Genomic DNA, 27,240 nt, shown 5'->3' with positions numbered 1-27,240 from the left:
TACTCACTGTGCTGTTTGGTGACATGGTGTGTACAACACTCAGCATGGACCAAAGGAAGCAAAGGAAAGAGTTGTCTCAGGAGATTAGAAAGAACATTATAGACAAGCATGTTAACACTAGAAGTCCCAGAGAGGGGTCATTTAACATTTCTACCTTTGGAACCCAGAGACGGGTCGAATGACCTGAAGGATTTTAGCTAACATCCTATAATCACCGTCTTTTGTTCTGTAATTAAGGCCATTACTGTCGCACCACAGGAGGTTGTTGTTTTCCATTGAGTTTAGCCATTTAGTTTGTAAATAGTTCTATTCAGTTTATTGTATTTGGTCATTTGACCCTCTTTCGGGACTTCAGGGGGGAGCTCGAAATTTCTGGGACTTCTAGTGTTAACACTAGAAGTCCCAGAGAGGGGTCATTTAACATTTCTACCATTGGAACCCTATGGAGCTCGAAATTTCTGGGACTTCTAGTGTTAAAGGTAAATGTTATTAGACCATCTCCAAGCAGCTTGATATTCCTGTTACTACAGTTGCACATATTATTCAGAGATTTAAGATCCATGGGACTGTAGCCATCCTCCCTGGACATGGCCACAAGAGGAAAAATAATGAAAAATCAAAGAGACGGATAATGCGAATGGTAACACAAGAGCTGAGAAAAACTTCTAAAGAGATTAAAGGTGAACTTCAAGCTCAAGGAACATCAGTGTCAGATCGCATCATCCATCGTTACTTGAGCCAAAGTGTACTTCATGGGAGACGACCAAGGAGGACACCATTGTTGAAAAAAACTCATAAAAAGCCAGACTGGAATTTGCCAAACTACATATTGACAAGCCACAAAGCTTCTGGGAGAATGTCCTATAGACAGACGAGACAAAAATAGAACTTTTTGGCAAGGCACATCAGCTCTATGTTCACAGATGGAAAAATGAGAAGAACGTTGTCCCTACTGTGAAACATGGAGGAGGCTCAGTTATGTTCTGGGGCTGCCTTGCTGCATCTGGCACAGGGTGTCTTGAATCTGTGCAGGGTACAATGAAATCTGAAGATTATCAAGGGATTCTACAGAAAAATGTGCTGCCCAGTGTCAGAAAGCTTGATCTCAGTTGCAGGTCATGGGTCTTGACAAGATAATGACCCAAAACACACAGCTAAAAACACCCAAGAATGGCTAAGAGGAAAACATTGGCTGAAGTGGCTTCTATGAGCAATGATCTAAATCCTATTGAGCATTTTTTGGCACCTGCTGCCTGGAATGGTATAGTTACGGGGATGCTGTGTAACGTGTGAATGCTGGCCGTTCCCCGGTTCTGTGACCCTAGGGACGCTTTTTAATGGGGAGTATTTACAGGGGAGATTAAAGTCATTGGTGTGACGCCACCTACGTGTTGCGGTTAAGATGGTGGAACCGCCGCTGCTGAGTTGGTTATCCCTAGGGCTGGTGGTAATGGCAGCTGTGGTGGTAGGCCCTTCGCAGGTAGGGCGGAGCCCCAGGGGATATATGGTGGAGACTTTCGCCGAAGAAGGGAGGCCACAAAGTGCGTTGTAAATTAACAGTCTTTACTCACAGTTGGGCCCTTGGACGGCTGGTTCAGGTCCCTGTAGTTACAGTGCCAGTTTGATGACTCGGTTGCTCTGTCCCCGGCAGCCTCAGTGTGGTTGGGTTCCCGTAGCTTGAACCTGGTTTGGAGCCTGACTATCCATTGGCAATCTTCTCGTCCATACGGCGGGCAGTGTGGACCCTGTAGGGCCGGTCCGTGTTCCGAACCCTGATCGGCTCTTTACTGCTGGTGCCCGCGGATCTGTGGGTCACTGTGCAGGTATTTACCAGGCCGCGTGAAGTTGATGCCTGACCTAGGGCCCTGTGCCCCGTCAGTGTTCTGGTCCCAGTGGAACTCAGGTGTACCTACCCTGACGACCACTCTCCTGTGACCCCGGGTCACCGTTACACGACCCAGCTTTAGGCACGTCTCTCCACTCTCTCTCCTAACTAACTAACCGTTCCCTCCCAACAGGCTGTCTAGTCCCCTGGACTGGCTCCGCCCTCTAGGTGGCCATCCCTTGGTGTCTGACTAGCCAATTACCCCTGGTGTGGAGTGGAAACTGGGATTTTGGGGTGTGCAGATGTCACTGGCATTGGTGTTCCAGGTCCCTGGGGGTAGGCCCTGCATCCTGGTGAGGATGCAGTACCTAGTAGTGCCCTGAGTGACTCAGGGGCACTACATGCATTGGCTTCAAAGTTACCTCCTGCTTAGGTATAGGCTGAGAGGCGCTTCTGGGTAAAAGGGTGCTGGTTGTGTAAGAGCAGGGAAGGTGTGCACGTGTGTGCCCCAATGCACTCTTGAGGGACTTGTGCGCAGGACTCAGGAGCAGGAGCATACGTGGATGGCTGTGAAGAGGCAGGGTAGGGCGCAGACCAGCGGTAAGCATGTCAGCATCCCTGCTGCAGGGATCCCAGTGTTACAGTACCTCCCCTTATGCTACCTCTTCAACAGGCCTGATGTAAGCTTCTTCTACAGCAAGATGTCTTCCAAGTTGAACTCTGATGGAATGGCTGATGGAATGCTTAGGCCAGATGGCCATTGCTTGGGAGGCTTCTTTCTTGTCCCTGAATGGCAGAAGGAATTGGCTTCCAGGGTACCATCAATAAGGCTTCAGTGACCAGACAGCTTTTGTGGCACCTCTGCCACCAATGGTGCACCTCTCTGAATTTCCAGTCCAAAACAGGCTTGTTGGAACAGACCAAATCAGACCCAGGATGTCTATCTCCATATGCAATCCTCTTCTGATTGTATTCTTCTGTTACTGTTAGATTTTAAAGGTCATCAAGTCTTGTTCGGGTGAGAACTCTGCATTCGGAGATCTCTTTCTTGGTGCTTCTGAACTTGTCCTGTCCATGTCAGGGGTGTGTCATGGGTGACCGACAGTCCTGTGGTATCTGGCTATAGAAGGTCACCCCATTTGGCTGCACAAACAGTCCACTGACTTTCTATTATTTGTGCTTGAAGGAACAAGAAAACACTACACAGTTATATAGGCCACTCAAAAATGTGGAAGCCACACAATGAAGTCTAAGATCCACTAAATTTATTAATTGCACATTAATCAAACATACATTTAAGAGAGAGAAACTCTGTAAGTAATGCACTGTAGAAGAGACTAATAAGGAGGTAGTAAATCTCAACAAGGTGGAGACCAAGTCATTACAAAATTATTCATAATCAGGAAAGGTCTGGGGGAACACGGAACAGCAATTACACAGAGATTGCAGACATTCATAAATCCATCTCCCACAGACCACAACTCCAATAATGTCCCGCTGGTAATAGGGGGCTAGCCATATTTACTGCTGCAAACTCCCATCCCATATAGTACATAAACACAATTCCCAGTGGTAATTACCTTAGGTATGTACAGGGTGCAGTATTGGTTGCCCTCCCAGAAACCCTGCAGGAGCGAGTGATGACTGGTCCGAGCCCGACGCGCGTTTCGTGATCCTTCTTCAAGGGCGGTTTGCATACATGGAGGTTGATGCATTGGAGATGGGGGTTGGGACTGTGTTGTCACAAGGTCCATCTCCTGGTAAATGGCGTCCATGTGCTTTCATTTCAAAGAAATTGTCTTCAGCCAAGAGAAACAATGATGTTGGTGTGGCGCCCCTGACCTGTTCAGGCGCCACTGAGTATTGCACCCATGCTGGGGCAGTACTTCCAGGTAATCCTAAAGGCTGGAATAGGGTGTGTACGCACAGACACATTGTGACCAGGTCTCCCACACCTTGGAGGGGACCCCTGGGCAGACCCAGGAGGGGGCGTGCCTCCACATCCAATCAGGGGGTGTGGTAGAGAGGCTGGGAGCTAGAGTTGCAGTGGCAGTCAGAAAAGGAGGAGGAGAGGAGAGCCTGTCTGATAGTGGAGACGCAGGAGAGCGGACACGCTAGTCAGACCCTGCACGTGGAGTAGCCGCTGGCGGGGGAGAACGGTTGCCACACAGTCAGCCTGAAAGACACCTGAAGAGAGGACAGGCAGTTGAGTACGGGGACTCCTGGTAACTAGGCACGCACGGGGAACAGGTCCCTAGAGCCAGACAACCATTTAGTGGTCTGCTAAATCCTGCAGGTGGAGGGACTAGAGGTTCCTCACCAACCAAAACAGAGTCTGAGCATCAGCAGCAACGAGGGTGCCCATAAGGAGGATCGAGCCTGGAGCCATCTTCCTTGGTCCACGCTGCCAGCAAACGGGCCAGAAAGGGGAGAAAAGGCAGTTGCGACTTCCCTGGATGAATCCCACGGTACTTTAAGTCAGGGGTTGTCCGAAACAAGAAGTGCTAGGAAGGCGAGCTAATGGTTACCCTTATACCAGCCTAAAGGATACCTGGTTCCTCCTGGTTTATCTCAGCATCGCCCGGGTTACCTCACAAAACCAGCTGAACGTGAGTAAACAAGTTGAAAGACTTTCTGGACTGCAACTGAGTTATTCTGCGACCTGTTGTTCCACACACCCGAGCCCTGGGGCCAGCCTCACTCACGGGAGGCCACACCACCTGACTGCAGACTCCATCAGCCCCAGACGCTCGTTAAGCCTGCAGTGGCGGTCACCCATAACCCTGACCGCAAACCGTGAGTGGCGTCACGACTCCTATGTAAATAAACCTGACATACCTGTGGCCAGAGATACTAACAAGTGGAGATCCCGCGGCGTCCCTGCAGGTGGATGGATGTTCCTGGGAGTGGTGGGCGACACATTGGCAACAGAGAACTCTTGGCGATTAAGTTGGCTTTCAAGGAGTGGTGTCATTGGTTGGAGGGGGCAGTCCATCCTATTACCGTAATCACAGACCATAAAAACCTTTCATATCTCAAGTGTGCTAAACCTCACAATACTACGCAGGCTAGATGGTCTTTGTTTTTTATTAGGTTTAATTTTCCTGTCACTTACCTTCCGGCTGTTAAAAACATCAAGGCAGATGCTTTATTCTTGGTGGTAGTGATCATGTGAACCCTGTCTACAATTTGCAGAAGGGGATGTTTGCTCAGCCTTGTGCCCAGACCTGGAGGTGGAAGGTGTTGGACGCTCAGGGTACGCCCCAGCCTCTTGCCCTCCAGGGAAGGCACCTATTTTGTGCCATAAAATAATTGGAGAACATCACAATACTGTACTTGCAGGTCATCCAAGTAATAAAGAAAACTCAAACCTCCTTTCTGTCGCTTTTGCTGGCATCAGGATGTGGCTGACTATGTGTCTGCTTGCAGTATTTGCGCACATTCCAAGGTTATGCATACTCGGCCATCTGGATCTCTCCTGACATTGGCTATGCCTAGTAGATCTTGGACACATTTATCCATGGATTTCATTACTGATCTACCTTTGTCTGCAGGTAAAACAGTGGTCTTTGTGGTGGTAGATAGGTACATTTCATCGTGTTACCAACACTTCCAAATGCCAAGACTCTAGCTCAGGTGTTCATCGATGAGATTGTGATGGTTCCCGGGGTTCCTTCCAATATGGTGTCAGATGAGGGAACCCAGGTTGTTTCCAAGTTTTGGAAAGCATTTTGTGCTCAATTGGCGGTTTAATTGTCTTTTTCTTCTGCCTTCCACCCCCAGTCAAATCGTCAGAAATAGAGATGAGCGATGTTCGAGGTTCGCCAATTTCATGTTCGAGTGATTTTGGGGGGTGTTCGAGTCGTTCGACGAACTCGAGCCTTTTGCTAAAAGCTCGACAGTTCAAGTAACGTTCGAGAACGGTTCGATTAACAAGCTGGCTTTTCACTATAATAGTGTGAGTCACTGTGAATCACGCTATTATCAAAATTCAACGTATAGTGTGCGGGGGAGACAGGATTTAGATCAATGCTGCTGCTGAGTGCTGAGAGAATGCCGATCGCCATTTTTTTTTTTTACCCTAACCGCGCATACAGTGGAGCGGGCCAGGCTGTCAGCAAATCACAGGGACACACACACAGCTAAGTGGATTTTTGCCAGACAAGCAAGGGAATGTGTCATAGGCTGTGCATGTCACATGTCCTTGCCTTATAAGACACGGACATTTTGCCCGTCGCCGCCATTATCTCTCTGCTGCGTGTGGGTGACAATCACCGCTCCTGCTGCTGCTACTGCTGCTGTGTGCGCTATAGAGATACAGTGCAATCTACACAGCGCTTTAGGTTAACGATTTGGGACTACTGGTTATTTCTGCCTTTTTCAGGGCTGATTTACAGGCGTTCATAGCCATAGCTGCTAGGCAGGTCCGTGCAAACGCTGTGTAGGGCTTTAGATAACAGTGTTTGGCTACTTCAGCTCAGGCAATTCCTTGCTGCATTTTTTCATTAGCAGGGATAGAAAGTGAGGCTTCCTTTGCTGTCCTGCTCCCCAGAGCACCCGTGCATTCTACCCACCTGCCCATTTTTGCCACGCTATTTTATTTCCCCAAAGAGCTGACAATTTTTGGGGCATCCTAAAAGTGTCTGGAATACTAAGTTAGTGTTCCTTTGCTGTCCACTGACCCACAACACCCATGCATTCTACCCACTTGCCCAGTTTTTGCTACGCAATTATAATTGCAAACGGTGCTGCCACTGTTAGGGGCATACTAAAATTGTCTGGGATACTACCTTAGTGTTCCTTTGCTGCCAATCACAGTACAGTACCTGTGCATGCTACACACCTGTCCATTTTTGCTATGCAATTCTAATTGCAAACTGTGCTGCCACTGTTAGGGGCATACTAAAATTGACTGGGATAGTCAGTGTTGGTTCTTCAGCTGTCAGTAAAGCTAGACCACCTCTGCAATCTACACCACATCTCCATTTTTGCTACCACATTTTAAGTGTCCAATCTTGTTGCTAACAAAATTAGTGGCAAAAGGACAGATGCTGGTGGAAAGGGGAACAGGCGTGTTGGAAAAGGAAAAAAATGTTTGTGTCCGTGGGGTAGGTGGGAAAGCTGCATTAACATATGCTGAAGAAAGGCCATGTTCCAGCAAAAGTAAGATGTCTACTACTTTCCGTGTGCTACCTTTTTTACGGAACCGAACAACTGTAACAAAGGTAGATGATGCACAAAAAAAGAACATGCTTGAATGGATCTCAAGTGCTCCAACAAGTGGCCTCTCCTCCACCTCAACTTCAACTTCAACATCCAAAAAAACAACAGTCCTCTGAGTTGTCACCCCAATCGCACTTGCTTTCTCCCAGCTCTCAAGTCTCCACCCGCCCTGCAGAGTATGGTGTAACAGAGATGGGTGAGTCTGCAGAGCTGTTCAGTCACACTATAGCCTAGGAATCAGAGGTCTGCTCCCAAGCTACAGTGAGTACAGAACAGGAAATGGTCTGCAGTGATGCCCAGAAGAGTCAGATTCAGGCCGTGATGACCAGGTTTCTGAGCATAATGTAGACCCTCATTCCCAAACTGTAACACCTGTTGGTGGAGACAATGAGGAACATACTGATGACGATGAGACGCAGATACCTGATTGGGATTGGGATGACAACTTAACTATTCAGTCAGGGCAGGAAGAGGTTAGGTCTGAGGGCGAGGGGAGTGCAAACACAACGCTTGATGATGAAGTTCTAGATCCCACTTACTGTCAACCCACAGTCAGGCAGTCGAGGAGGTCACCAGAGGCGGTGGAGGAGGATGCGACTGACAACGAAGTTACCTTGCGCCTTCCTGGAAAAAGTCGGAGTACTGGAAGCATGTCAACAACTGCATCCTCAGCCACAACTCTGCCTCTGAGCACAAGTTGGGGTGGCTCTGCAGGTCACATGGGCTCTAAGCCTTGCATAACCTGGTCCTTTTTTGACATCGCAAAGGATCTCCCAAATCATGTGATCTGTAAGATTTGTCGCCAATCTATAAATAGAGGCCAAAACCTCACTAGTTTTACAACAAGTCCCAGTGGGAAGCTCACCGTGCTACAATGCGGCCTAGCGGAGCGGGCCAACCACCGTCTGCCCCTTCAAGTGCATCTGCGCGCTCTTCATCCTCTATGACTGTGGGGACAGCTGTCACACATGTTTTTCCACGCACACCTTCCACCTCTTTAACACTAGAACTACTGAGGTAGTCATTTTGACTACTTTGCACCATGTATTTCTATATAGGTGTCACGAGTCCAGTAGTTCTAGTGTTAACCGCAACAGGCAGTTTGCTTGGCAGGTCGTCAGTTGTTTTGGAAGGGGAAACAAGTGCTGGTGTAGAGCTGTCTCAGACATCAAGAGCACCAACTTTGGATGAAGGCAACATCATGTCTCCGCCTGCACTTTCCTCACAGACCTGCAGTTTTCCAGGGACACCCTACTCACCACCATCTACACACAGCAGCCAGATCTCGGTCCCTCAGATGAGGACAAATAAAAGGCCATTTCCTCTGAGCCATGACAAAGCTAAGTGGTTGACTTTCACCCTCTGTAAGCTCTTGGCTACCGAAATGCTGCCTTTCCGCCTGGTGGACACAGAGGATTTTCGAGACCTTATGTCAGTCACAGTGCCCCAATACCAGATGCCCAGTCGCCACTACTTCTCCAAGAAAGGTGTGCCTGCGCTACACCAGCATGTCGCACACAACATCACCGCTTCCTTGAGAAACTCTGTGTGTGACAGGACAGGGTGCATTTCACCACCGATACTTGGACCAGTAAGCATGGACAGGGGCGTTACATGTCGCTGACTGGGCACTGGGTAACTATGGTGAGAGATGGAGAAGGGACTGCTGAACAAGTCTTGCCGTCCCCACGACTTGTGCGTCAATCCTCTGTATGTCGAAGTTCCTCCACTGCTTCTGCCTCCTCAACCTTGTCTGGGTCCTCCACCTCCGCCCCAAGCCTGCCTGGTCAGGCCACCTGCGTTGTAACTGCGCACAAGGAATCCCGCACACCTCCTTACTATGCTGGCAGCAGAGCTCAAAGGCATCAGGCAGTCTTTACCTTGAAATGTCTTGGAAATAAGAGTCACACAGCTGAGGACTTGTGGTCAGCTCTTGCGAGCGAGTTTACTAAATGGTTGTCTCCACTCAACCTGCAGCCAGGGAAGGCCGTGTGCGTCAATGCTGCAAACCTGGGTGCGGCCCTACGCCGGGGCAAGGTGACACACGTGCCTTGTATAGCTCACGTGTTGAACCTTGTTGTTCGGCAATTTTTAACCCACTATCCCGGCCTAGATGGGCTTCTGCACAGGGCACGGTCACTCTCTGCTCACTTCCGCCATTTAACCGCCGCAGATGACTGACTTGCATCGCTCCAGAAGTCTTTTGGCCTGCCAGTTCATCACCTGAAATGCGATGTACCGACACGCTGGAATTCGACTCTCCACATGTTGCAGCGACTGTGGCAGCACCACCGGGCCCTGGTGCAATACATTATGACGTATAGCCTGGGCCAACGAGATGCAGAGGTGGGGCAGATCACACTGCTTGAGTGGCCTCAGATCAAGGACCTCTGCACCCTTCTGCACAGTTTCAACATGACTACGAATATGTTTAGCGCTGACAATGCCATTATCAGCATGACAATTCCAGTCATTTACATGCTGGAGCACACGCTAAACACTATTCGGACTCAGGGGGTGGGACAAGAGGAAGGGGAGGAAGTACAGGAGGATTCATATGCGCAAGGGATACCAACATCTACAAGGTCCAGGCGTTCAGCATCACCAAGGGGGAAGGCATGGGACGGTGGGGGAGAGGGATTAACAAGGGTGCATGGTAGCAGCCAAAATGTTGAGGAAAGTGCAGGAGACCAGGAAGAAATAGAGGACGAACTCTCAATGGGCATGGAAGACTCAGCAGATGAGGGAGACCTTGGTCAAATTTCGGTTGAACGAGGTTGGGGGGAGATGTCAGAGTAAGAAAGCACGGTTATCACCTCGCCACCACAAACACAGCGAGGACTTGGTCCGCATGGATGCACAAGACACATGAGCGCCTTCTTGCTGCACTACCTACAACATGACCCTCGGATTGTCCGAATTAGGGGTACTTTGCATGCTGCGACATCACTACTGCGATATTGTCGGGGTCAAATCGAAAGTGACACACATCCGGCACTGGTAACAACGTCGCAACGTGTAAAGCCTAGATGCGCCGATAAACGATCGCAAAAGCGTCGAAAATCGGTGATCTGTGTAGCGTCGGTCATTTTCATAATGTCGCACCAATAGGAGATACGATGTTGTTCCTCGTTCCTGCGGCAGCACACAAATTGCTGCGTGTGAAGCCGCAGGAGCGAGGAACATCTCCTTACCTGCCTCCACCGGCTATGCGGAAGGAAGGAGGTGGGCGGGATGTTTACGTCCCGCTCATCTCCGCCCCTCCGCTTCTATTGGCCGCCTGCCGTGTGACGTCGCTGTGACGCCGCACGACCCGCCCCCTTAGGAAGGAGGCGGGTCGCCGGCCACGTCGCAGGGCAGGTAAGTGCGTGTGAAGCTGCTGTAGCGATAATGTTCGCTACGGCAGCTATCACAAGATATCGCAGCCGCGACGGGGGCGGTTACTATCGCGCTCGGCATCGCTAGCCGTTGCTAGCGATGTCGCAAAATGCAAAATACCCCTTAGAAGTAATGATGACTACTGGGTTGCCACACTATTAGAACCCTGGTACAAGTCCAAATTTGCCATAGAAAGGGACGCACGTATGCAGGAGTATCAGCAGAAGCTGTTACTCAATCTTAGCTCAGCTTTTCCACCAAACACCAGTGGTGCACGGAGTGAATCACCCAGTTGTCACTTGCCAAGCATGGGACTTGTGGAGACACGGGGCTCAGTGGGTGCTCTCGTCCACTAAAACCCGCCGCCTTTAGAAAGACAGCGTGGCTCAGGGCTCATCCCAACTGAACGCCGGCCTCCTTAACCGTGGGCGTAACACTACTCAGACAACACAGGGTGAGGGAACCACAATAATTAGACTTTATTGGATCCCCAAACAATTAATGGCACATAACACATAACCAGCAAAACACACAAATGTAACAGGCAACAGAGTCTCACCCTTCCGCTGGCTCACCAGGGATTTAGAATGTCCATGCCTCACAGGTTCCAGGGCTATTTACTCCAATCCAGCAGCACCCCGCTTTTGGCGGCCACCCATCGAGAAAGGAATAATGCCAGATTTAGGAAGCTGGCTGAGGTCTGCAAAGTCTGTAACAGGTGACTGAACTGTCCCAACCTGAGTGTCCTCCTTAGGTAGTCCTGGTATGGTGATAAAATCCTGGCAGCCGGAGTCGAAATCCCTAGGCTGTGGATATGGTCTCCAACCGGAACCGTAGTCCCTAGATTGAAGCCATAAGATATCCTGATTAGAGATGAGCGAACCGGTCCCGGTTCGGCTCGAGGTCGGTTCGCCGAACGGAGCTCCCGTTCGAGTTCGGTTCGTCGAACGTTCGACGAACCGAACTCGAACTGCATAGGAAACAATGGCAGGCATTCACAAACACATAAAAACACCTAGAAAACACCCTCAAAGGTGTCCAAAAGGTGACAAACAACTCACAACACAAACACATGGGAAAGTGACAAGGACATATACTCATGCGAAAACAAAACAGCTTAACAAGGAAAAAGAGGAGGAGACACAGATATATGAGTATATGCAAGGAAACATCGATGCCATTACTGTGCAACTTGAGCCCTGCTCATTTTAGGCTTCCAATCTGGATAAATTGCCTGAGCTCGACATGTACGCCTTGGGGATCTTGTCGTGTCCTGCAGCCTGCGTTCTCTCGGAACCTGTCTTCAGTGCTGCTGGGGGTCTGCTGGCAGATAAGCACACGTGTCTGTCCACTGACAATGTGGACATGGCTCTCAGAGGACTTTTCTTCACCTGGGTCATCCAGGGGACGGGAAAGGCACGCGTATTTTTGAGAGTGCTTCATGCAAAGCATCTTTTTCTTTTTCAAAAGGGGGGTCAACCGATGCCAGTCAAGTGGGGTGTGTGTGGCCCAGTTAGTGGCAATGAGGGAGACTGTGGTTGGAGTCCCCTCGCTGTGTTTCTAAAAGAACCAAAATGAACAAATCATGGCTCTCAGAGGACTTTTCTTCCCCTGGGTCATCCAGGGGACGGGAAAGGCACGCGTATTTTTGAGAGTGCTTCATGCAAAGCATCTTTTTCTTTTTCAAAAGGGGGGTCAACCGATGCCAGTCAAGTGGGGTGTGTGTGGCCCAATTAGTGGCAACGAGGGAGACTGTGGTTGGAGTCCCCTCGCTGTGTTTCTAAAAGAACCAAAATGAACAAATCATGGCTCTCAGGGGACTTTTCTTTCCCTGGGTCATACAGGGGACGGGAAAGGCACGCGTATTTTTGAGAGTGCTTCATGCAAAGCATCTTTTTCTTTTTCAAAAGGGGGGTCAACTGATGCCAGTCAAGTGGGGTGTGTGTGGCCCAATTAGTGGCAATGAGGGAGACTGTGGTTGGAGTCCCCTCGCTGTGTTTCTAAAAAGAACCAAAATGAACAAATCATGGCTCTCAGAGGACTTTTCTTCCCCTCGGTCATCCAGGGGACGGGAAAGGCACGCGTATTTTTGAGAGTGCTTCATGCAAAGCATCTTTTTCTTTTTCAAAAGGGGGGTCAACCGATGCCAGTCAAGTGGGGTGTGTGTGGCCCAATTAGTGGCAACGAGGGAGACTGTGGTTGGAGTCCCCTCGCTGTGTTTCTAAAAGAACCAAAATGAACAAATCATGGCTCTCAGAGGACTTTTCTTCCCCTGGGTCATCCAGGGGACGGGAAAGGCACGCGTATTTTTGAGAGTGCTTCATGCAAAGCAACTTTTTCTTTTTCAAAAGGGGGGTCAACCGATGCCAGTCAAGTGGGGTGTGTGTGGCCCAGTTAGTGGAAACGAGGGAGACTGTGGTTGGAGTCCCCTCGCTTTTGAAAAAAGAACCAAGATGAACAAGTCATGGCTCTCAGAGGACTTTTCTTCCCCTGGGTCAGCCAGGGGAGGCGAAAGGCACGCGTATTTTTGAGAGTGCTTCATGCAAAGCATCTTTGTAAGCTTGAAAATGGGGGTCAACTGATGCCAGTCAAGTGGGGTGTGTGTGGCCCAGTTAGTGGAAACGAGGGAGACTGTGGTTGGAGTCCCCTCGCTGTGTTTTACATGCTTTTAGAAGGGCATGACATGGCTTAGAGGTTGACTTTCAGCATCTGGAAACTGTTGGCTACCAAAATGCTGCCTTTCCAACCTTTTTAACCGAGGGTTTTCGAGACCTTATGCTCATCGCAGTGCCCCAAGAGCCGATGCCCAGGCGCCACTCCTTCTCCAACAAAGGCGTGCACGCGCTTACACCAGCATGTCGCACTAAACATCACTGATTCCTTGAGAAACTCTGTGTGACAGGGTGCATTTCACCACAGATAATTGGCCCAGTAAGCATGGACAGGGGCGTTACATGTCGCTGACTGGGCAATGGGTTACTGTGGGGAGAGATGGAGAAGGGTCTGCTGTACAAGTCTTGCCATCCCCACGAGTTGTGTCAATCCTTCTTCTGTATGTAGAAGTTAATACACTGCTTCTGCCTCTTCAACCTCGTGTGGGTCCTTCACCTTGGCCCAAACCCTGTGTGGTCAGGCCACCCTTCCTTGTAACTGCGCACAAGGAATACCACACACCTCCTTACTATGCTGGCAGCAGAGCTCAATGCCATCAGGCGGTCAAAGGTTTACTTTGAAATGTATGGGAAATGTGAGTCACACCGCTGAGAAGTTGTGGACGGTTAGCTCTGGAGACCGAGTTTCATCAATGGTTGTCTCCACTCAACCAGCAGCCAGGGAAGGCCGGGTGCGACAATGATGCAAACATGGGTGCGGCCCTTCGCTGTGACAATGTGACACACATGCCCTGTGTGGCTCACGTGTTGAACCTGGTTGTCCAGCAATTTTTAAAGCACTATCCTGGCCCACATGGCCTTCTGCAGAGAGCACGGTGTAACGCCTTCCTTGATCCACACACTCAGATGGGCTGTAATGGGGAGGCTAGAGGGAAGCCACTCACCAAGCAGGACCCCTAGAACCCTGAAACCCTTTAACCCCTATACAGGGATTAGGAATTACACAGGGCCCAAGGTGATCAATACCTGTGTAAGGCTGCAGTTCCAGAGAATAGTAGTCAGGCAGGGTCAAAAACATTAATTGAGGAAGAGGAGCAGAATGGGACGGCCAGGACTTAATCAGAAAACAAGCAGAGGTGAAATGCGGATCGGCCAACAAGGTACATAAACAGCAAGCAGGAAACGTAGTCAGGTAACAAGCACACAAAATCATAAAACTGAACTAGGGGTAACAGTAACCAGAGGTTCATAGCTATGTCTGGCAGTGGTCTGCAGACAGGAGGGGCCTAAGAAAGGGTGTGGTGTCTTCCCATTGGTTGTAGCTGAATGATGGTATTTCATCTGTGAGATACCCACCAGCTACATTCAGCCAGAGATTCTGCATCTGTCAAGGTAATACAGCCCAGTGGGTGAGCATAACCTGCGTCCACCTGCGCCGCTGGCATCGACTCCTCTCCCATCATCAGCACTATGCATGAAAGGAACACGTTGTCACCTGGCGACCGGAGTACAAATTGATTGAGTGGACTACGTTGGTGACTTAACAGCCGTGTATGGCAATGATGCAAACCTGGCTGCGGGCCATCGTCAGGGCAATGTGACACACGTGCCTTGTATGGCTCACGTGTTGAACCTAATTCTCCAGCAATTTTTAAAACACCATCCCGGCCTACATGGCCTTGTGCAACGGGCATGCTGCTATGTGCTCACTTCCATCGTGCGCACACAGCAATGTAAGGGGTGGACGGACCCCTAGTGTGGAGAAGACGTTTTTCCCCCCCTGAAGACGCCACAGGAGTATGGAGGCACATTGTACCATGTTATGTGTTATGTGCGGTTCTTCCCCCCCTAGGTGCCAGTGTAGTGAGTGGTTCCCCTGGTAACAGTGACAGGGAAGGAAAGGGCAGGGCAGCCTAGGAGGGAAGAGAAGGGGGTTGGGCTCTGAATGCACGGCAGTGTGCTGTGAGATGTAACAGGAGAGAGCTGAGGAGAAGTGCCGGGGCAGAGTGCAGGAGTGGGTGCTGTGGCAGTGGAACGGAGAAGTTGGAGCTAATCCGGAGCCAGTAGTGAGTACTGGAGCCGTCCCCTAGTTCAATAGAAATCCCTGGGAAAGGGCTGGACTAAAATCGGGATAGGAGTACCACTGCTAGGGGGATAACAATTGGCCCCTGCAGGCAAAGGAAAGTGCCCGTAGAGAAAAAGGAAACCGTTTTTGCAGAAAAGGACTTGTAACGTACTAAAGTAAGCCTGCTGCAAACAAAAAGATGGAAGCTTTGTTTAATAAAACGGTGTTTGGTTTACCCGCTGCCTGCAATTGTCTCTTTCCTGAAAGTGAAGAAGGAGCTGGAGAGCACAGAAAGAACGCTGTCATGAATGGGCCCCATGCATCCACACTCTGCCCCAACAACACACCTGTATTGCAAGTAACGGCCGGGCCGGGGTTCAGCCTGCGGCCCACAAGGCGAGGGGACTCGACTACACCCCCTGAGGCGCCCTCTGCCCCCGTTACAGCAGCTCAACAACTTTCGTCGCTACAGAAGTCTTCAGGTCTGGTGGTTAAACGCCTGAAATGCGATGTGCCGACACGCAGGAATTTTAATCTGCACATGTTGCAGCGTTTGTGGCAGCACCGCCGAACCCTGCTGCAATACGTTATGACATATAGCCTGGGATAACTTGATCCAGAGGTGGTGCAGATCACGCTGCTGGAGTGGTGTCAGATCAAGGACCTATGCACCCTTCTACACAGTTTACAAATGTCGACGAAGATGTTTAGCACTGGCGATGCCATTCTCAGCGTGACAATTCTGGTCATCTACATGATGGAGCACACTGTAAGCATTATTCGGAGTCAGGTGTTGCTCCAAGAGGAAGGGGAGGAAGTACAGGAGGAGTCATATGCAGAAGGGATAATAAGATCTACGAGGTCCAGCTGGTCAGCGGCACCTAGGCAGCAGTCATGGTGAGGGAGAGGGATTAACAAGGGCGCATAGTATCAGCAAAAAGTGTTGAGGAAGGTGCAGGAGCCCATGAAGAAATGGAGGACGAACTGGCGATGGGCATGGAAGACTCAGCAGATGAGTGAGAGCTTGCTCACATTTCGGTTGTGCAAGGTTGTGGGGAGAGGGCAGAGGAAGGAGGCACGATTCTCACCTCTCCGCCACCAACACACCAAGGACTTGGTCCTCCTGGATGCACAAGACACATGAGCGCCTTCTTGCTGCACTACCTACAACATGACCCTCGGATTGTACGAATTCGAAGTAATCCTGACTACTGGGTTGCCACACTGTTAGATCCCCGGTACAAGACAAAATTTGGCAAAATAATTCCTGCCATAGAAATGGACGCACGTATGCAGGAGTATCTTCAGAAGGTGTTACGCAATCTTCGATCTGCTTTTCCACTAAACACCAGTGCTGCACAGAGTGAATCTCAACGCTTTGTCATGGATAGGAGGAAATGGTCTTTTACTTGTCCACATCTGAGGGACCGAGGGCTGGCTGCTGTGCTGAGATGGCGTTGAGTACGGTGTCCCTGCAGAGTTGCACTTTTGGTCATATACAAAATGAGTTGAAAAAGGACAGATGCTGGTGGAAAGGGGAACAGGTGTGTTGGAAAGGGGAAAAAAGTTTTTGTCCGTGGGTTTGGTGGTTAAGCAACAGTAAGGGCTACTTTGCACACACAGATAAATCTTTGGCAGATCTGTGGTTGCAGTGAAATTGTGGACATATTATTCCATTTGTACACAGCCACAAACCTGGCACTGATTGTCCACAATTTCACTCCAACCACAGATCTGCCGCAGATTTATCTCTGTGTGCAAAGTACCCCTGACATTTGCTGAAGAAACACCATCTGTTACAGTGGGACTGGCAGATTTGGATAAAGTGGTATATACTATGTTACCGCTATATAACGAAAATTAATAAGAAAGAGAAAGGTATATATCCCCATCAGCAGTCAGTGTCCACCGTGCTCCCAGATGGAAAAGGAGAGGTTGGCAAATGGAAGGTTTGGTGGAGGATACAGAGCTGTGTGGCTATGAAACTAATAGTAGCCTGAACCAAGTTAGACGCCATTCGGATCTGGAGACTGGGAGCCCTGTTAGCGTCACAGGGTCCACATGCCCACCCAGCCCAGGAACTCACTGTTAACAACACAGGGGCCATTGTGTACGCTGACCGTGTGCGTAGGGGCCACACCTGTGGACAGCAGGTGCATCAGCAGCAGCAGGCCTGTTAATGCCACTGGGCTGCACAAGCAGGACTGGTAGGACAGGAGCTGGTCTTAACCGTTCTGCGTTACCAACTGTGGTGGTGGCCTGCATCGACACCCTATCCCTGCCTACCTCTGGCCTAAAGCCGCAATGGGTTCAACACATGGAGGTGTGCTCTTTCGGAGCATAATAGAAGACTGCGCACCTCCTTGTTGGCTCCAGACCCTTTTATAACCTGGGTCCGCCCCAAACCAGGGTGAACCACAATGCACCTCCTGACAAAAGCAGAGTGACACGTCATGAGTGGCATAACTAGCGTCCTATTTGGAACCGCAACTTCAATGATGACCTCATGGCTGCCATGACCCAAACACCTCACCAGTCATCGTCTGACCATCAATAATGCGGTGACAAGTCATAGGGGCGGGCCTCTGCAAGCCATTTGGGAGTGGCCTGGCCACATTGTCAGGACACCTGATTCCCTGTGGTCTATATGGGACCCCCACATCAGGGGCAGGGCCAAAGAGTTCATTACCGGACATAGTCTCTGATGCAGTAAGTGCCTGAGCATGCTCAGTAGCATGAAATACAGTGTCTGAAAAAAGACTATCATCTTTATGGTGTCTAGGCACAACACAGGACCTAGACCCGGCACGGAGTGCAAGTACCTGTGCAAAGAGACTTTTTGCACTAAGTGTGGGAGCATGCGCTGTATCCCGAAATGAAGACTTAGCCTCAGCAATGGCACAGTCAGGCTGAGCATACTCACTAGGTGAAACACTGGAGTTAGGCTGCGGCTGGGGTAAATCGGCACACGCATGCGCACTAGCTGCCTCTCCACACTTAGACGTGGAGGAGAAAGCAGCCAGCTGGACAACCCAAGGCCCAGCCCTAAATGGCAGCTGACGCCTGGGCGCAAATGAAACCGCAGCAGGCTTCAGGTTACAGGTTTTGTAACAACAAATACCATCCAAAAGAACAGGTGTACTTCTTCCCATGGATAATCTGATATGATCCTTTTTTTCACGGACACAACCATCGCTAACAAATGTAGATGAGGCCAAAACAGCAGCTGCTTCAATGGATCTCAAGTGCTCCATAAAGTGGCCTCTCCTCCACCCCAATTTCAAGATCCCAAATACTCCATTCCTCTGTGGTGTCAATCCAATCGCACTTGCTTCCTAACAGCTCTCAAGTTTCCACCAGCCCTGCTGAGTATGGGGTAACAGAGATGGTTGAGTTTGCATAGCTGTTCAGTCGCACTATAGCCTGGGAATCAGAGGTCTGCTCCAAAGCTGCAATGAGTACAGACAAGGAAGTTATTATTATTTTTATTATTATTGATTTATAGAGCACCATTGATTCCATGGTGCTGTACATAAGGGGGTTACATACAGAATACATATACAAGTAACTATAGACAGACTGGTACAGAGGGAAGAGGGCCCTGCCCTTGCGGGATTACATTCTAAAGGATTTTTGGGAGGAGACAGTAGGAGTGGTTTAGGTTGAGCGTCAAGTACGTATGGTGGTGGTGTCATTGAAGGTTATAGTCATTTCTGAACAGATGAGTTTTCAGATTCAGTTTGAAGCTTGCGGGTGTAGCAGATAATCTGACATGTTGAGGTAGCGAGTTCCATGAGACAGGGGAAATGATCTGCGCAGATGGCCAGAAGCTTTGTGAGTGGGATCCAGGCCCCGATGAAGAAGGTGCTGAGCCTAATCTACACCCTCATTTCCAAAAAGTCAATCCTCCTGGTGGAGACAATGGGGAACATGATGAGGAGCACAGATACCTGATTGGAATGACAACTTTACTATTCGGTCAGGGCAGGAAGAGGTTTTCTCGGAGGACTCAGGACGAGGGGAATGAAAACACACAGGGTTATTGATGAGGTTGGAGACCACACTTACTGTCAAACCAAAGTCAGCCAGTCGATGAGGTCAGCAGAGGAGGTGGAGGAGGATGCTACTGACGACGAGGTTACGTTGCGTCTTCCTGGCCAGAGACAAAGTACTGGAAGCAAGTCAACAACTGAATCCTGGACCACAACTTTGACTCTGAGCAGAAGTCATGTTGGCTATGCAGGTCACATGGGCTGTAAGCCTTGCTTAGCCTGTGAATTTTTGGACATCGCAAAGGATCACCCAAGTCATGGAATCTGTAAGATTTGTCAACAATCTGTAAGTAGAAGGCAAAAACTCACACCTTTGAGTAGTTCCTCCTTGAAGTGTCACATGGATATGAATTGATAGCGTGAAGGTGTATTGCTCAGCTTTAGCCACTGTCAATGCAACATGCTTATTTGCCATTGCATGCATTGTTGCAGACTACACACAAGGGGCTGCTGTTTTTTTGGATCTGCCTTGGTTTGGTCACTATAGCAATATCAAATTGCTCTTCGGGTGTGGACTTGGAGATGCTGTCTATGAACAGAAGGAAAAGCTAAAGGTGTGTGTTACAGCAAGGAGCCACCGCGGAAACACTTCGTTCAATTGTGAGGGGAGTCATGTTGTACTTTGATGATGAGCCCCGTAATGCCAGTGAGCAACATCCTGTGCCACAGACCAACATTCTTACAGTGCTGTCTATACTGTTTACCGTGAGAGGAGCGTAAAGTCTGTATTTCTGGAAACTGGCCATCACAGTACCCGGGTACGGTAGGCTGTGCCCAGACAATAATGCGGGCACGCAACACTTTGTTTTATTAGCAAAACACATATCTGTTCTGGGTAGGCCAACTATATAGACAATAAGACTTGCTGCCTCTGCACTGTCAAATTGTCACGTACAGTTTAAATCATAGAGGGACAGCAACACATGTTTGCATTGACTGTTGCTTTTCAAGATTTCCATGACTGTGTTGCAGAGCTGTGTGGTTTGCATTCACACTGTTATCATCTGCATTATCTGTGAGGCTTCAGCTAACAAGGGTATTCAGGGGGGGTCATGTGTTTTGTCTATGTTTAGGTAGATAACTTGGAAGCTCTTGTGATGCGCCACTGGTAAGTCATGTTCGCGCACACAATCACACACACACACGCACAAACACACAATTACTGCTACGCAGAGGGATTAGTAGGTAGTAGGCAACAGAATAGATTGTTCAATTATTTAAATTGTATGTGTGGCGCCCCTGACCTGGTCAGGCACCACTGAGTACTGCACCCATGCTGGGGACAGTACAACACAGGTAATCCAGAAGGCTGACCGGGGTGTGGAACACAGGCGCATAGTGATCAGGTCTCACACATGTACCCATGAGAGGACCCCTGGGGGTCCCAGGAGGGGGCAAAGCCTTGACCTTCACTGGAATAGTGGAGGGGGCCAAAAGCCTCCATCTCCTCTCAAGGGGTGTGGTGGAGAGTCTGGTTGCTAGGTGGCGTAGGCAGGCACAAAAGGGAAAAGAGAAGGAGGAGTAAACAGTCTGGAGTCTGCAGCAGAGTGTGGAGGAGTGAGCAGCAGGAAAGTGAAGCTCAGACAGCAGCAGCAGTGAAGGTCCCAGATGTGAGTCAGTTAGAGGAGAACTCCAGAGGGCTCGGTGAGGAGCAGACCTGTGGGGTTGATGCTGTCTAACAGCGCCCGCGCAGTGGCTACTGACGGGGGAGAACGGTCAACTAGGAGTGCTGCCTGAAAGCCAGCTTCAGCTAGAGAGAAAGCACGGAGTGGGAAGTAAGGAGACTGCTAGAGAGCACCAGGCCCAACCGGGCGGCAGATCCCGAAGCGAAGATAGATCCAGCTTTCTTCTGCTAAACCTGCCGGTGTGGGGCTCTCAAAGCCCACACCACAACACCACAAAAGCCGCAGCCACGTAACCGCAGTGAGGGCCCATAGGTCACAGGAGGCAAGCAGCTGGAGTGGCCTGGTCCGGGGAACAAGCAAACGGCAAACAAAAGGGGGAGAGAGGCTGCAGCATCTTCCCTGGGCGACCCCCATAGGGACTAAAAGTCGGGGTCACCCCAAACCACCAAGGGCTAAGGAAGGCGAGTCAGTAGTCACCCTCATAAAGTCAGCCTGAAGGATACCTGGTTCCCATCTGGTTCATCTCAGCTACGCCCGGGCTACTCACCCTGCCATCAAATGTGAGTAAAGCCCTTGAAAGACAATTCTGTCTGTGTGGAGTTATTCTGCGCCTTGTGGTACTACAAACCTACACCGGGCCCTGGGGCTTGCCTCACTCTCAGGAGGCTATTCCAACTAACTGCACACACCATCAGCCCCAGGCGTCCCCTAACCTGCAGTGGCGGTCCCCACTGACCGCAATACTGAGAGTGGCGTCACGATCAAAACCGAAGATTTCCTACCTGTGACCAGCACCAGCTACGTGGAGTCCCTGAAGGTATGCACCGATACAACACCTGAGGGGCTTCACATCTGGCGTCACGAACAGGATAAGGACTAGACCTGTCCAGACAGGTGACCATGTGCCTGGGCGGTCCGCTTGAAAAATTGGAAGCGCCGCCATATTGCCACCATGAAAAGCGCGCTGAAAAACAACAGCAGCCCGCGCTGGGAGAAGTTACCGCCCACGAAGAGGTGTGGCTACCCAGAGATCCTCTGCAGAGTTCTGACCTTGCCAGCTATGAGAGTGGAAGCGTCCAGAGACGGCGGGAAGGAAAGGGAGCCACAAGCCTGCTGCTGGGAGAGGAGCTGCTGAAAGAGGCAGAGCAGAAACTGAACAGCTTGTTATCAGAGGCAACGGCGAGTCCACAGCTGGAGAGTCGTGCAGAAGAGGGCGCGGAAGAAATGGCGTCTGATCGCAGAAATCCAGAACCGGGCTCCGCTGCCTGGTGGTATCGGGAGCTGGCCCAGTTCTGCGACCGACTGGAGACCCGGGTTGTGGAGCAGATCCGGGAAGAACGAATGGAAATGCTGGAGATGACCGCGGCGGTTCGGGCCTATGAAAGGAGAGCCGCGCGCCGAGTGCCGGACAGGACGGCGATGACGCAGACCCCGATGCTGCCACCGGCGGGTGAGTCGAGTGATGCCCCGTCCAGCGCAAGTGCCCCGACCCCTGCTGCCACGCCCGCGGTCCCCGAAGAGGCGTCCGGTGCGGCGACGCTGAAGCAGGCCGCAGCCACGCCAGGTGCGGCCTTCCAAGCCCCAGCGGCCGCAGCGATGCCCTGCTCGGCCCACCAAGACCCGGTCCCTGCAGCAACGCCCAGTCCGGCCCGCAAAGAACCGGCTGCCACCGCGACCCTCATCCGCGTCGCAGGCGTAACGCTGACCCAGGCCGCCGCCCTGCTAGGCCCGGCCCGCCGAGACCCCACCGCCGCAGCAACGCTCGTCCGCGCCGCAAGTGAGGTGCTGAACCAGGCCGCAGCCACGCCAGGCGCGGCCCGCCAAGCCCCGGCCGCCGCAGCGATGCCCTGCTCGGCCCACCAAGACCCGGTCCCTGCAGCGACGCCCAGCCCAGCCTGCACAGATCCCATCACAGCTGCGACGCCGATCCAGGCCGCCGCCATACAGGGCGCGGCCCGCCAAGACCAGGCCGCCGCCATGCCGGGCGCGGCCCGCCAAGACCAGGCCGCCGCCAAACAGGGCGCGGCCCGCCAAGACCAGGCCGCCGCCATGCCAGGCGCGGCCCGCCAAGAAGAGATTACCTCATCATTTACCCCGGCCTGCAAGGCCAGAGCAGACACCGCTCCCCAGTCCAAAGAGGTCCCTGCTAGGAAGACCCTGATAGGAGAGGACCCCGAATACTGGAAGCTGAAGGCTGACCTAGAGGCCCAGTTCCCACAAGAGATGGTGGATCGGTATCTGCTCCCTCCGCATACCCCCAAGGAGATTCAGGCAACCCCTGCAGCCGCGCCAGAGAGTCCACCGCCCAGACCAGCTGAAGAAAGCCCATCCCCAGCACTGCCACCAAAGGAGTGCCAAGAAGAACTAAGGGGGAGAGGAGGCCAGGAAGCTGAGGAGCTGACTCCAGAGCCATACCCAGAGCCGGAGATGTTACCCTATTCCCGTTGGGATGAGGAAGACCTGACACCGTCCGCTGACGAAGATCTGCCTAAAAGTCTCACCTGGGAGTTTGCAAGCTGTACCACGCAGAGTTCAGGCCGCAAGACAAGGCGTCGCAACAGAACAACGCTGTCCCCTGCACCACAATCTCCAGAGCAGAGGGAAGTTGCAGCCAGAGACCTACAGGAGAAAAGGTTACTGAGAAGGTCCAGAGCCCAGGTCAGAGGACCCCTTTGCAGAGGAGTAGTGGAAGATTTCAACTTGAAAAGCGGATACGGCTTTATTGTAGCCCCTGGTATCAAAGAAGGGATATTTGTCAACAGAAGAGATGTGAGCGCTCATCTGCCTAGAGGACACCCTGGCAGAAACCTAAAGATGGGGGATTCAGTACAATTCACTATGCATGAAGGCGAAAGAGGACTGTACGCGCTTGACGTAGCACTATGCACCAGCAAACCTTACAGCCACCCCATGCAACAAGAAAGAAAAGACAGAGATAAAGACACAGATGAAGATCAAGAAAGAAAAGACAAGGAACCTATAGATGAAACTACAACAGATGAAGAAAGAGGCCAAGAAAGCAACAGGTGCCGCAGCCCAACAGGCTCAAGCCCTGGTAAAGAGGAGTAGAGAAAAGCAAAGTAAGAAGAGAAGTTACTGTTTTGACCAGTTTGAAAGTTTGTTTTGCAACGTTCAAGTTTAAGCATGTGCCCACAAAAACTATTGTGAGAAAACCATAAACCTTAAGGCTATGAACTGGCTATAGCCACAAACTCTCGCAGTGTAAATAGTTACACCAGAGGGCACCACCACCACCAGAGTCAGCCTGTTTAGGGGCTTGGCTCGTCTGCAACCAGGAGGAGCCCGTCCGTATATAGGGCCTTGGCTCACCTGCAACCAGAGAGCACGCCTGTTTATGGGGCCTTGGCTCACCACCACAAAGAGGGTACCTGGTCAGCACCAACTGTGGAGGCCGCCTCTGCATCCTGCCAGAAGAGGCTGAAGGCGCGGATCCACCAGGCCAGGTATACCCTGAAGACCACCAGCCCATGTAAGCCGCCTCTACATCCTGCCAGAAGTGGCTGAAGTCGCGGCCAACGTGAAAGGGTTTTGGGTGGGTTAACGGACTTGTGGGTGGAGGGTGGTGATGTATGGTACCTGGTGCTTTTAAATGTTTTACATGTTTTAATGTTTTATGCATTTTAAAATGTTGTCTTGCAGCCCGAGGACGTGCTGGTGATAACTAAGGGGGAATGTGGCGCCCCTGACCTGGTCAGGCACCACTGAGTACTGCACCCATGCTGGGGACAGTACAACACAGGTAATCCAGAAGGCTGACCGGGGTGTGGAACACAGGCGCATAGTGATCAGGTCTCACACATGTACCCATGAGAGGACCCCTGGGGGTCCCAGGAGGGGGCAAAGCCTTGACCTTCACTGGAATAGTGGAGGGGGCCAAAAGCCTCCATCTCCTCTCAAGGGGTGTGGTGGAGAGTCTGGTTGCTAGGTGGCGTAGGCAGGCACAAAAGGGAAAAGAGAAGGAGGAGTAAACAGTCTGGAGTCTGCAGCAGAGTGTGGAGGAGTGAGCAGCAGGAAAGTGAAGCTCAGACAGCAGCAGCAGTGAAGGTCCCAGATGTGAGTCAGTTAGAGGAGAACTCCAGAGGGCTCGGTGAGGAGCAGACCTGTGGGGTTGATGCTGTCTAACAGCGCCCGCGCAGTGGCTACTGACGGGGGAGAACGGTCAACTAGGAGTGCTGCCTGAAAGCCAGCTTCAGCTAGAGAGAAAGCACGGAGTGGGAAGTAAGGAGACTGCTAGAGAGCACCAGGCCCAACCGGGCGGCAGATCCCGAAGCGAAGATAGATCCAGCTTTCTTCTGCTAAACCTGCCGGTGTGGGGCTCTCAAAGCCCACACCACAACACCACAAAAGCCGCAGCCACGTAACCGCAGTGAGGGCCCATAGGTCACAGGAGGCAAGCAGCTGGAGTGGCCTGGTCCGGGGAACAAGCAAACGGCAAACAAAAGGGGGAGAGAGGCTGCAGCATCTTCCCTGGGCGACCCCCATAGGGACTAAAAGTCGGGGTCACCCCAAACCACCAAGGGCTAAGGAAGGCGAGTCAGTAGTCACCCTCATAAAGTCAGCCTGAAGGATACCTGGTTCCCATCTGGTTCATCTCAGCTACGCCCGGGCTACTCACCCTGCCATCAAATGTGAGTAAAGCCCTTGAAAGACAATTCTGTCTGTGTGGAGTTATTCTGCGCCTTGTGGTACTACAAACCTACACCGGGCCCTGGGGCTTGCCTCACTCTCAGGAGGCTATTCCAACTAACTGCACACACCATCAGCCCCAGGCGTCCCCTAACCTGCAGTGGCGGTCCCCACTGACCGCAATACTGAGAGTGGCGTCACGATCAAAACCGAAGATTTCCTACCTGTGACCAGCACCAGCTACGTGGAGTCCCTGAAGGTATGCACCGATACAACACCTGAGGGGCTTCACATCTGCATGGTTCTTATTGTTTGTTTTGGTAAAGTTAAACAATCATTTATCAACCCAACTGCCTAGAGTCCTTTTCCTGTTGCCTGATTTTGCTGCATACTGGGGAGCCCACCCTGTACACGACTTAAAATGAAGCATAAGTCGCAATGTGAATTTCACTCTGCTACAATGCGGCCTAGCGTGCCTGTGCAACCACCGCCTGCCCCATCAAGTGCATCTGCATGCTCTTCATCCTCTGTGACTGTGGGGACAGCAGTCACACATGGTTTTTCACACTGAACTTCCACTCCTTTACCCGCAACAGGGAGTGTGATTGGCAGGTCATCACTTGTTTTGGAAGTGGAAACAGAAGGTATTGTTGAGCTGTCAGACATCGAGAGAACCATGATTGGATGCAGGCTACATTATATCCACGCCTGCACCTTCGTCACAGATTGCCTGGACTACCTGCAGTTAATAATTGCATTCCAGAAATGGAAAGGAGTGTAGAATGCACATGTGTTGTACCTTGCTTGGCAGCAAAGGAACACTAACTTAGTATTCCAGACAATTTTAGGATGGCAGAAAAAGGTTCAGCTCTTTGGGCAAATTAAATAGCGTGGCAAAAGTGGACAGATGGGTACAGTGGCCGTGTTCTGTGGGTACCAGGACAGTAAAAGAAGCCTCACTTTCTATCCCTCCTAATGATCAAATGCAGCAAGGAATTCCCTGAGTTTGCTATAAAATTAGCATAGCTAAATGTGCATGAGGGTAGAATGCAGAGGTGCTTGAGATTGCTTGGCACAAGTGGCACAATAAAGGAGTCCAACAGCCACTTTTTGTATGCCACTAAATGGCAGTATTTTTTGCAATCATTATAGCTTTTTAAAAACAGAGCAGGAGGGTGTCCTGCACAGGTGCTAGAAATAGCTTGGCACCAGTGGGGCACTAATGGAATACAACAGCCAGTTTGTTTTTTTTTGTTTTTTTTTTCTCTTCGTTTTTTGCTTTTCCAGTGTTCAAGATGTATGGATCCAGTGGTCTTCAGATTTTGGAAGATTCTGCATGGCTGTTGCTCTTCTGTGGCATTACTCCTCCATGGACACCTGAACAGATGACCATCAACACAGATTGCCCTACTTTTGGACCACACTCATTAGCTCTGATCCATGCTCTAAATCCTTACTGATGTTTTTGTAACCTATGATGTGAAGTTATGTAAAAAATCATTTGGCCTCTTATTTCATTGGCCTGTGCTTTGATGATTATGAATTCTTCAACTATTGTTGATTATATGCATAATATTCCATGTTTCAGATTTTCCTATGTCCTCCATTGAGTGCTATGTGGGTTCACAAATGTGTTGCTGGGGTGTCCTGTTTGCCCTTACTACATTCCATGTACTTGGGAAATGCCATATGTATGATTACACCTGTCCCATGGACCAATCTACAGTTGTGAATTGTAAAGATTGTTCTGCCCTTGCATATTGTCTGTAAAGAACTGCAAAAATCCTATTCAATAGTAGATACTTTCATTTTA

General features: G+C 50.7%; 1 protein-coding gene across 1 annotated transcript in view; it reads right to left on the bottom strand.

Annotated features, from left to right (window-relative positions):
* LOC142310678 (trypsin-like) overlaps positions 1 to 27,240 on the bottom strand; it is an 81,761-nt gene that overhangs the window by 29,436 nt on the left and 25,085 nt on the right. The window lies entirely within an intron of this gene.

Source organism: Anomaloglossus baeobatrachus, chromosome 5 (genome assembly GCF_048569485.1).
Source record: "Anomaloglossus baeobatrachus isolate aAnoBae1 chromosome 5, aAnoBae1.hap1, whole genome shotgun sequence".
NCBI lineage: Eukaryota > Metazoa > Chordata > Amphibia > Anura > Aromobatidae > Anomaloglossus > Anomaloglossus baeobatrachus.
This window is presented reverse-complemented; position numbering and strand designations above follow the sequence as displayed.